Consider the following 11,100-nt stretch of genomic DNA (forward strand, 5'->3'; position numbering starts at 1 on the left):
CTTAATCAGAGCCCTCTGATTTTCAACAATTGTCTCAGGTCTCTGGTCTACGTTTCATATACTTTAATGCGTACATCCCCTAGGGTTTACAGTTTGCATCAAAGTCTGTTTTATAACGAAAACAAAATATATTCTTCTAGGGCCTAGGACAAGTACTAATCAACATATTGTAACTATTGCTTTGCAAGTCCTTGCTACAATGTTATTCTTTTAGCTTGTTTTTTTAATATTTCTGATAGGCCGTAAGGGGAAGAGAATACCTTCATAAAGTGGAAAAGTGCTTATCAAACATATCATGCTTGCCCATGCTAATAGCATAACAAAAAAACTTACACAGACAGCTTGCCATACAAACTGTTTCCCTAAAAGAGTTATTCACCTGCCCCTAAAATCGGACAGCTTTCTTACCCCATGCCTGATCTCTGTTGGCTCTGGCTTTTTTCAAACTAATGTTTGTCTTGGTTTAGCTTTTAAAAAACAGTTAAAAAAAGGGGAAGGGTGGGTGGGCAGAAAAAAGTGGTGATGTGTGTTAAGGCTGTGTGTGTGTGTGTAGAGCGGGTTGTGGAGACGAGTCCATATTCTGGAAAAAAACAGCTAACTTTTTACATGAGCATTTTTCTTGTGTTTTTTCGTATAAATCCCAAACTAAAAGCAATCTTCGTGTTGTTTTTTTTTTTCTTTATTAAAAACGTATGTTAAAACTCCCCTCAATTGGCCAGTTTTCAGTATTCTTACCAGTTCTTGTTTTGGTACTTTTAAAGCACTATTTTTAAAAGAACGGGCTAGTATCCTTAAGCTTTTTAGTTCACTAAATTTCTACAAATCTCCCTAAAGGGGCTTGTTTTGTTACAGCTCAGGTCAATACTTGCTTTTTCATAATAAACTTTACAAAAACATAATGCTTCGATATATGGGAAGGAAAATAAACTTCTCTCTAAATCCATGGATTACAAAATAAGGGGATTAACTACTGTTTACTAGATTCTGTGGTTTTCACTCTGGCGTGGTTCTGCATGCCCTCTTTTTTAATAAACACGCATGTAAACATGTTAAATAAAGGGCTCTGTCTTTATATAGGCATTGTCTTTTAAAGTGTTTATTCTCTACAAAATTAATATGACTTATCACTCTGTATGTGGTTAAAAAACAGGGAAGAAGCAGCACTTTTATCTTGATCTTACTGGTGTAAGAGGCTGTTTTTTGCTGACAGCTTGCTCTGCTGGCAAAAGCCTGCCTGTTCCATACTAAAAAATGACCGTGCTAGCCTACCTAGAGAAAAAACTTTTATAAACAGGTTTCTGTGTTTTTAAGCCTGGGTTGTTTCTGTGGACTGCCTAATTTATTTGAACACTATGCCTAAGTGGCTAACTGAAGGTTATGGTCTTCAGGTAGCTTTCTCTACTGTTTATTCCTTTCCAAGCCTTTCACCTCTCTTTGTTAAAGCAGGTAAAAGAAACAATCTTCTTCTCATCTGTCCACTGGTAACAAAATAAGGTGTATATAAACGTCTGTTACTAAAAACCTGAGGGCTTTAAACTGGGTGCTTCTGCATTAATTTTTTATTACACACATAAAAAAGGGATGTGTCTTAGGTTATGTCTTTTTAAGTCATTATCCCCTTTGCAAACTTAATGTAACTTTAGCCTGTGTTTTGTTAAAAGAGGTAAAGAAGCAAACTCCTTCTCTCTGATCCATTCACTCACAGAGGCTGCTTTGCAACAGGAGCTTGTGTTACTGAGCTTTCACGTTGTATTTTACTAAAAAAACCCTAATAGTTTAAACCTAGGGAAAAACCTTTAAAAAATGATGTGTTACTAAAGCTTATGGGATTTAATGTATAAAAAAACCCTGTTTAAAAGGGCTACATGCAGGAAAAATGCTTGGTTATGTCTGTTCTCTTTAAGATAAGAATAAAACAGTTAAAAGGAAGGGTGAGGGGGGAAAGGAGGGAGTTGGCTCTTTGTTTAAAATCCTTGGGACCTCTAAGGATTGGTTTCAGGAAAATGATTCTATTATGCTTGCTGTAAACCACCTTGATCGGGCGGATCTCAAAGGAGTGATAAAGGTCTGAAGAGGTTCCTTAACCAGGAAAGTTGCCTCTTCTACAGAAAGGCTAAAGATGAGAACTTCTCTCTCTCGCTCTCATTTTCCTCCTCTCTGTCTGATAAACTGCGCTGTCTTATCGTTGCCTTTTGTAAAGGGATCTTCTTATTCTTTCTTGTCTTGGTCTTTTTTTAAATTACCCTGATTCTGATGTTTTTCTGTTCACTTTTTTACCCTGTTGCTTAACCTAAACAGAACTCTGCCTGCTTCTCTCTCTCATTCTGTAATTCCACCATGTGCTCTCATCTTGCTCTTTTTTCTTGTCCTGGTCTTTCTCTTCAACCTCTCTTTTTTCTTAACCTACACTGGTAATTGAATGTTTCAGTGCTTTTTTATTCACTTTTTGACCCTGTTGGCTTACCAAACAGGTTCTGCCTTTGTAATTCTCTTATTAAACCTTAGTTTTTTAATTCATTTTAAATGCTTTTTTCTTAGTCCCCTGTATAGTGTTTTGGCCATGTGCTTCTGTACAGTTTTGCTTTAGGTAAATTCCCCTTTTACCCTTAGTTTTAATGTTTTAATGCTTTTTTCTTTAACCATAGTGGATTCAAATAGTTTCAATGCCTTTTATTCACCTTTTTTACCTGCTTCCCAAACAGGCCTTTCCTTTCAACCTAGTCAATATTAACTTTTTTCTTAAACTAGCTTCAAAAAAATTATATCCTGTTTTTTTAAGTTCTGTCGTTCTTTCATAACCAGCTCTTTCTTCCCATAACTTTACCTCTCTTTTCATTCCTTTTTTTTTCTAAACCTTACTCAAACTTTCTTTTTTCTCTTAAAACTCCCTCACACAACTTTTCAAACCTTTTTCTCTCCATCGCTACCCAAGCACCAAACATACACAACATTCTCCCCTAGTCAACACAGGTACACACACATTTTTCAAAATGGCCATCGGTGCCACACTTGGCACCAAGTCATTTTCCTCTGTCTCTCATTTATGTCACCATGTGGCTGTTATCTTTGCCCTTGCAAAGGGGGCTTTTTTTTTTTTAATTCTACACTGGTTATTGAATAGTTCAATGCTTTTTTATCTATGCTTTACCAAAACAGTTCTTGCTTAGTAAATTCCCTTATAACCTGTTTTCATATTATTTAACTTTTTTCTTGAACCCACCCTGATATTGTAACACACTTTTACATTTATCTCAAAATTTTCTGTTCTTTACCATTCATCTCTCCTTACTCCCCAACTCATAAATTTCTTATTCAAACTAACTAACCCTTTAAAAACAAAAATCTTTCTATTCTTTCATAACCTGCCTTTACCAGCCGCTTTTCTTCAATAACTTACCTCTCTTCTTTCAAATTTCCTTTTTTTCCTCTAAACCTTACTCAGACTCTCTTTTTTCCTCTTTACACTCTCTCATACTCTTCTTTCAATCTTTTTCTCTCCATTTACCCAACCACCGACATACACAACACTTCCCCTAGTCAAACACATACACACACATTTTTTCAAAATGGCCAACGGCGCTATACTTTGGTGCCAATGGAAATGGGGGGTGGGAAGGCAGGACATAAGCCCTAAAAGGGGTGTGGAAACCTGTCAAAATTGCATGGTGATGAATACTATCGAGTTTATTACTACTTTGGTTAACTACCAAGAATAAATTTGAGACCAAAATTGATTAAATCATTGCATAAGCATGATAACTCCCAGATTTAGGTGCCTAAATCCCATTTTTAGGCCCCACTGCAATCCACTAAACTGCCACTTGGCTGCCACCTACATCTGTAGGTGCCTAAACTTAGCACCTATGTTTTTTTTCAGCAAAAGTTTCCACCTCTGCTGTTTCACTCTGTGCACCTCTTTCCCATTTATGCCCAAAAGTGATCCATAAACTGTCTTATTCACTTTTCGGCAAGAAGACCTGTTCTAACTGAGACAACACAAATTTCAGCTTCTTAGCACATTGTTACATATATCAGGTTTTCTTCAATGTCTGTATCTGATATAGCATTGTGCAGCAAAATGTTAAACTCAGCCGGGGCATTAGAGTACCCAAAGGCACTTATTTCAGATGCACTGTGACCGAATGAAAAGACTAATTTATATTGATCACCAGGATCTACTTTTAAGGTTGAAAACCACATTTCCTATGTCCAGAGCAAATTTTGGCCTCAGTGACCTGAGCCATTTTCTGAACTATGTATTCCATTGAGCACCATGGTAATGGTACCAGTTGGTTGAATTGTCTATAGTGTACCAGGAGCCACCAAGTTCTGTTGGGTTTTTTTAACAGGAAAGGATGAACTATTAAAGGTAGACTTACACCATTGTATGCTATTTGTTTTAAGAGTGTGATTAATGCCTTTTGCACGGAGTGATAAGCAGTAAGCGATATTCTAAGTTGCCTTATCAAAACAAGGAGGTGCTTCTAGTTCTGTGGGGACCTTCCCCTCTGTAGGTTTGTTTCTCCACAGTCACAAGAGTTCTTTCCAAAGATTGCATGGTGTTCTATCTGTAGTTGTTTCCATTCTTCCCTTTGCTGGCTAGTCTCTAAAGCATCTGGCAGTTGTACTTTTTCCTCTACTTCTTGTTCAAAGTCAAAGGATGATTGGGTTTTTTAACATTGTGCTAGGCTTTCAAAAGAAGTTGTTTTTTCCTAAGAGGTTTTTACTGAAAGCTCCAAGCCATTCCTACCAATGTCATTGCTTGTTACTCTGTGCATAGTATTTTCCCAAATGGGTCCAGAGTAATGGGAGCACAAGGCTATGTTTGCATTGTCTCTCTCAGGTTTCTAACCTGTAATGTTCCTTCTGGCAATACACCAATTGTAGGAATTTAGAACTCAAATCAATAGAAACCCTTATCAACTAGATAGCCAATTTCACTTTATGCAGAGAGGTTTATCTCTGTAGGGGTGCAGTTGGTAACCAGGAGGTAATCATGTCCTGACTGAATTTTAAGGAGGGAATTGTGACAGTTAGGGAATCTGCCTGTGCACATTATGAGTTGTGTGAGGTTATGAACTCTTGTTTCTTTTCCAAGCTACAAACTCTATTTTGAAGGTGCAGACTTTCCCTTTCTCTGTGGTTTGTTTGCAGCCCAACATGAAGTCCCAGCACATTGAGATACAGGGCTGACAATAGAAAGTAGTTATTTTAAGTACCCAAGCACCAGAAATCTCTTCACTCTAGCCAAGAGCTTATCTTCTATTCAAGGGAATTGGTTTTGTCAGAGGATAGGTCACCTAGACAATGAAGTCACTCGGCATGGGTTGGAGCTTGTGTGGGGAAGCTGGCAAGGGTGTCACCTCACAGAGGGACCAACAGGTTTTAAAAGGACAGAAGATGTTCTGCTCGAGACAGGAGCCATTTTCTGCAGTCCATGAAGGGGAAGCAACCCAGGTTGCAATGTCCCATGAGACAAAGGGCACCTTGCCTGTCTGGACATGGATGGTCCCTAAGGATCTAAGCTGGGAAGTGAGGAAACAGAGGTACGGACATGTATGCAGTGTTTATTGGTTTGTATGAACTGTAGTCTCCTGTGCTTATATAATTAAAGTATGAAAGGAGCATAAGATATGTTAGACTCTTGTGCAAAGTGTCTTTGTATGTTAACAGATGTGTGCCCCGAGAGTTAAGCTGTAACCAGAAATGTCCTACTTTCACGGGGGAGTTCTGGAAGAAGGGATGTTGAAGTAGAAGGGAGCCAGAGGGGTTAGGCAGTTGGACAGCAGGTTCCCACTCTCAGAAGGGGGTGTTAGATAGAAGATCTGCACCCTGAGAGTAGGCCTAGGCACCAAAAGATTGAGGCAGTGTCTGGACTTTATTCAGCCTCCAGATTAGAACACCTAGGGGATTAAGGGACACACAGGCTTGGATTTCCCTCACAGATTTCCCTGGGTGGCTGACAGGGGTCACCCAGCAAAATCTGTGACAGAGATAGACACAAGGTCTTAATTGAGTGGACAGCAACTACTGTGAAGAAATTAAAGAAAGCCCATTCACTCCCTGGTCTCTATCCTTTCTGTATTGCTAAGTGTAGGGGCATCCCTCTCACACCAGCTAGGACAGACCACTCAGCTTCAGAAGTTATTTGTCAAACCTGGGGAATGCTTTGACCTGATCTCTGATGCTCTGGCTCTTAAGAGTGCATTTGCTCATCCCTCAGATCATAACCACAACATTTTATTTATTAAATCTACCTGGACAAGAAAGTCTGCTGCAAGATGAATAGCAGGTTTTAGTGTTGTAACCACTGAGTCACAATGTAATATTCACTGATTGCCCACTTGAATGTTTAAAGCACAAACTTCTTGGCTTTTCACACGCTTTTTCCATAGTAGGACTTAAGGATATCAGTCTTGGACTGATTGCTATGGGGGCTGGCTCTCACTTCATTGCTTGATTAGGAGATCTTTAACTAGGGTTTTTTCAAAGGCGAGACTTAGCATAAGCTTCATTTACCAAACTCTCTTCCCCATTATATGGGGGCATGGGGCAGCCATATAGTCTCTAGTTGTTTGGATCTTTAGGGATGTTTGTGAGGCAATCAGCAACCCCGTGATTATCACTTTGTGAAGAAGGATTTCATCTGCCTCTTTGCCAGTTTTTTAAATAAACTCCATGTTTAATTCCTTGTCCAGACTTTGCATTGATAGTTGTTTTTCCTACTCTTGTGGCAGTTCAAGTTCTCCAAGAATTAACATTTGTGTTTCTTCCTAGGGTCCAATCTGCACTTTCAGCACTGTGGACTGTTGTGCATAACTTTATCAACATAATATTTCCACATGTGAGTAATTTATATGCCAAAGGCTTTTTAACTTGTGCCCACAGATTGTAGGAATTGCAATCTATTAGCAGGCTAACAGGTCATTACTAACAGACTCTTAGTTTAACACAGATGACAAACTGGGTGTGTTGTTTTCATGTCCACAAAGCTTTGAAATTAAGCAAACCCCCACAGCACTGCATATTGGGTATAGCTAGTGAAGTTAGTCCTACTTTTCTCAATGTTCCCTCTGTCACAAGGGTTACTTCTGCTCCCAGATTAAGGAGCTCTGTGCATATCACAGCATCTTGCACTTAAGTCCAAAAGTACAATCTTCTGGCAGCACCTTTTGGGATAAACTCTCAAAGACAGACTTCCCTGAACTCCCTATTAGTAGTAGAGGGGGAAAAAAAACCCAACAAGACAAAAAATGGATTCACCTGACACAAGTCCTCCTGCGAGCAGTGTGACTTCTCATTTTTGAACTATTAGGCATTTGTTTTCCTCAGTCACGGAATTTATCCTATATTATCAGGTCCCAGTCAACTATCTTGGGAAGGTGGTTCCTGTGTGGCCACTTTAGATCTGGGGGCTTCTGGTCTTCCTATCATTCTCCTTGTGGCTAGAGGATAGAGACAAGGACATAAGCTCTAGTTTGTCATCCATCACCTGAACCATCTACTTAACGTGGGCACCATGGCTTTTAATGGTTTCATTTGGCCTTTCCAAGTCCTATCACTTGTATTCTGACCTTTCTTTGGCCATGTCAGTTGGGGAGGCCCCTACTGGCTGAGACTTTACCTCCTTATCCCTGCTTCTTGGGGAATGGTTTCTTTTTGGAGGCTGGCATTTTACCTTCAAACAATAGCTCAGCTTTTCCAATCTCTAGGGCATAAACACTGCCTGGCACATCAAAGGTCTTTTTTCTGCCTCCTTGGACAGTGCCTCTTGTCACCTATACCTTCTGGGTCAGAGTGACTGTTTCCCTCATGAGGTTTTGCCTGGATCTATAATCAACATCATTTTTTCTTTGACATATGCTGGTAACTTTCCCAGATACTTCATCTTCAAATGAGGGTGCTGGTCTGGATCCACTAGCGTTTAAGCAAATTCGCTTTATTTCATCATAAAAGGTGCATCATCCCTACAAAACAATCTTATAAATCAGAGCAGTGTGACTTACCTCATTGTAATGATTGATTAGCTCAAGACATGCCTTTTCAAAGTTCTGGCTGATGCCTGGGGATAAAGTGGATAACCAGACCCGGGGTTTATGGTTAAAGTCCTCCTTAAAAACCTCATCCTATTGTTTTCTGAAACTCCTAAAGAAGCTAGGGAAGTAATACACGTATTAATTTGAGCTTCCTTCTTATGGGGGAATTGAACTTATCAATATGTTTAGCTTCCTTAAAATTTCTTTACCTGGGACTTGAGGTGAAATGTACCCATCCAAGCGAAAAGCTCGATCCACCTCATGAGCATCTGGGTTGGGCCTTGGGATCCAGAAGCTACCACAGCTCTTCTTAACCTCCACTTAAAGAGCATCTCTGTCTGCCAACAACTCATGGTTCTCCTCCTCCACCTTTCTACATTCTGCATTATTTTTTATTCAACCTATTGTTCATCCCTCTGAAAGCCTGAGTTGCTTTAGCTATTATCCGTAGGTTGTCTAAGTCTTACTTTCTTTGACCAGTTCTCCATCAACTTTCTGTTAAATAGGGTGGAACCATAGGGAATACGAGGAGGCATCTTCCTGCAATATAGAGCCTGCCACTGTGCCTTTGATGATCCAGCTGAGGGTCTCTTGCAACTGATCAAAATCTTGTCTTTCCCATTTTGAGAGAGAGAGAGATGGAGTTTGACCTCTCTGCCCAAACAGTCTATAAGGAAGGGAGTTAGCTTCAAGTTTCTAATGAGTTGGCTGACATGTTTATGGTCCAGAATTAATTCACATCCTATCACATTGTGGTGTTGAATACGAGTGAGGACACTAGGTGGAAGGACAGCTGAAAGGTGCTTAACACTCACTATTTGATTCTTCCGGGTGAGGTGGCTAGCTGTCTCTTCCATGGCTGCTTTGGGTAACAGTTCTTCCTCTGAGTTGAGGGAGACAAAAAAGTTCAGCATCTCTAACAGATTTCTTGCAGGTGAAGGCAAATCACAAAGTGTGAAGCTTTTTATCTCACAGCTTTATCGAAACTCCTAGGAAATCCTCTATTCTGACTTTTGTCTGGTTTGTTTGACCAGTGTGCCATACCCCTCCCCCCACCCCTTTCCTCTTTCAAACAGGAAACTTCAGTTCCTCACAGTGTCAATTTTGGAGTACAGGTGATTGGAAAGGAACTTCCTCTCTTCTCCTATTCAGCAACTTTCAGCTTGTTAACTCTTTACAAACCTATCTTATGTACAGGTACACTGTTCAAAAACACCTCTATCATACCTTCAAAGGATTTCTCTCCAAATGACTGACACAGGCTCCTGACTGACTCACCAAATCCATAGTAAGAATAGGATTGTTAGGGCTTAAATCAAATGATTAATATTTAATTAATGGCCCTTTAATTACATTTTTACTGCATCAACCCAAGATGATTTTTAGTGATGTGTAGTAAAATTTCCTCTGCACCAACATTAATTTATACTATGTGCCTATATGCATGTGTTATTATTGGTCACCTCCAACCCCTCTCTAACAGGATAGGACAAGTTTTTCCTGGCAAGTAGTCCTGCCCAGCTATTCTGTTAAAGAAAGAAAAAGAAAAAAATGACTTAGAAAAAGAAAAAAGACTTGTTGTTTGACTTGCTGGGTTTGTGGAGTTTTAGAGTGTCAGTCAGTCAGGAACTGCAGTTTGGCAAATCAGGTAATGTCTTCTGGCTCAGGTACCATCATACTAGCTGGTACTGTCTTTCAGTTAACTGGCTGTGTTTTTGTTTCCACTTCCTTGGGACCAGCCCAAGGGAAATAGAAGCATTAGACATCCAATTGTATTAGGGCCAGGGCATGGGCAGCCTGGCCTACGAGTTACAGCAGGAATGGGCTGAGGATCCAGGTGCCAATTACCATGAACCAGGCTGGGTCAGAACTACAGGAGATCAGAGACTAGTGACAAGCCAGAGGATCAGAACCATGAGACAGGTGTGAAGAGGCAGGCTGAGTCAGGTTAGCAGGAGGTCAGGATCACTCAAGATAGCAGGAACCAGGAGGCAGTTACCAAGAGTAGGGCTTAGGCAGGATACCAGGAAGTCAGGAACAGGAAAACGCCAGGGAGGAAGTTCATAGAAGGGTGAAGACCAACTGTTCAGACAACTTTTTGCCACCTCTTCTGGCATCAATATGGTCTGCAGCCCAATCAGGAGTCTTGGAGCTCTCCAAATCAGAGCACGGAGCAGAGCTTAGGTCCCATTTGGACTTTATGGACTGCAGTCCAAACTGCTGTCTGTGATCCGATGAATGGAGGATTGGGGTTTGATGACACCCTGGACCTGGGTTCAAGGCCTGTGGTGACCTCAAGAGGAACACATTTCTTCCTCATTTTTCTGGTCTTTTAAGGTTGTGATTAAAGTTGGTAACATCTCACAGGGCATTCCCACAGAGAACCTGTGAGCAAATCCGGGATTACAGCTTTCGCACCCCAGCTGCATTGTCCAATCCTGGTCAAGTGTGGTCAGTCTGACCCTTGGTCTATACTTCAGGCCCTCCTTTCCAGGGGACTGTTTCTTTGTCATGTCCATACATTCACATGTTTATCTCATGCAAGCAATAATAGGTGAATAACAGGAGTGGATGTTGTTAACCAAAATTGTTTCAACTCCCCTTATTTGGGGGAACATTTAGGGCTCATAAATGGCTTCTTAACCATTGGGGACTAGCAAGTCTCCTAGTCTTCACTTATGATCCATTGTCATTTGAAATAGAAAAGTTGTCATTGTTTCTTATTCATTAACACATCTGATGCTTACACTTTTTCAAGACCTGAGAGACCTCATGTGAGAGAGCATAGTAAGAAATTACAGAACTGTTAGTGCAGTTGGGAAACTGGAGAACTGTGTGCAAGGTTATTTCACTGTATCAAAGCCCAAAGCCAAGCTGCTTCAAGAATACTTGCTGAATCCCATTAACACAAACCTATTAAAATATGTACCTTATAGTGCTTAGTGTGGAAAACAATGCCACAGCTTTATAATACGGATTTAGGGCACCATTACTTCTCTCAGGCCAAGAGACAGCCTTGGGGATTCAGCTAGAATTACCTCTCCCAATGAGCAAGTCTGACCCT

Source organism: Chelonoidis abingdonii, chromosome 10, assembly GCF_003597395.2.
Source record: "Chelonoidis abingdonii isolate Lonesome George chromosome 10, CheloAbing_2.0, whole genome shotgun sequence".
In the NCBI taxonomy this organism is placed as follows: domain Eukaryota; kingdom Metazoa; phylum Chordata; order Testudines; family Testudinidae; genus Chelonoidis; species Chelonoidis abingdonii.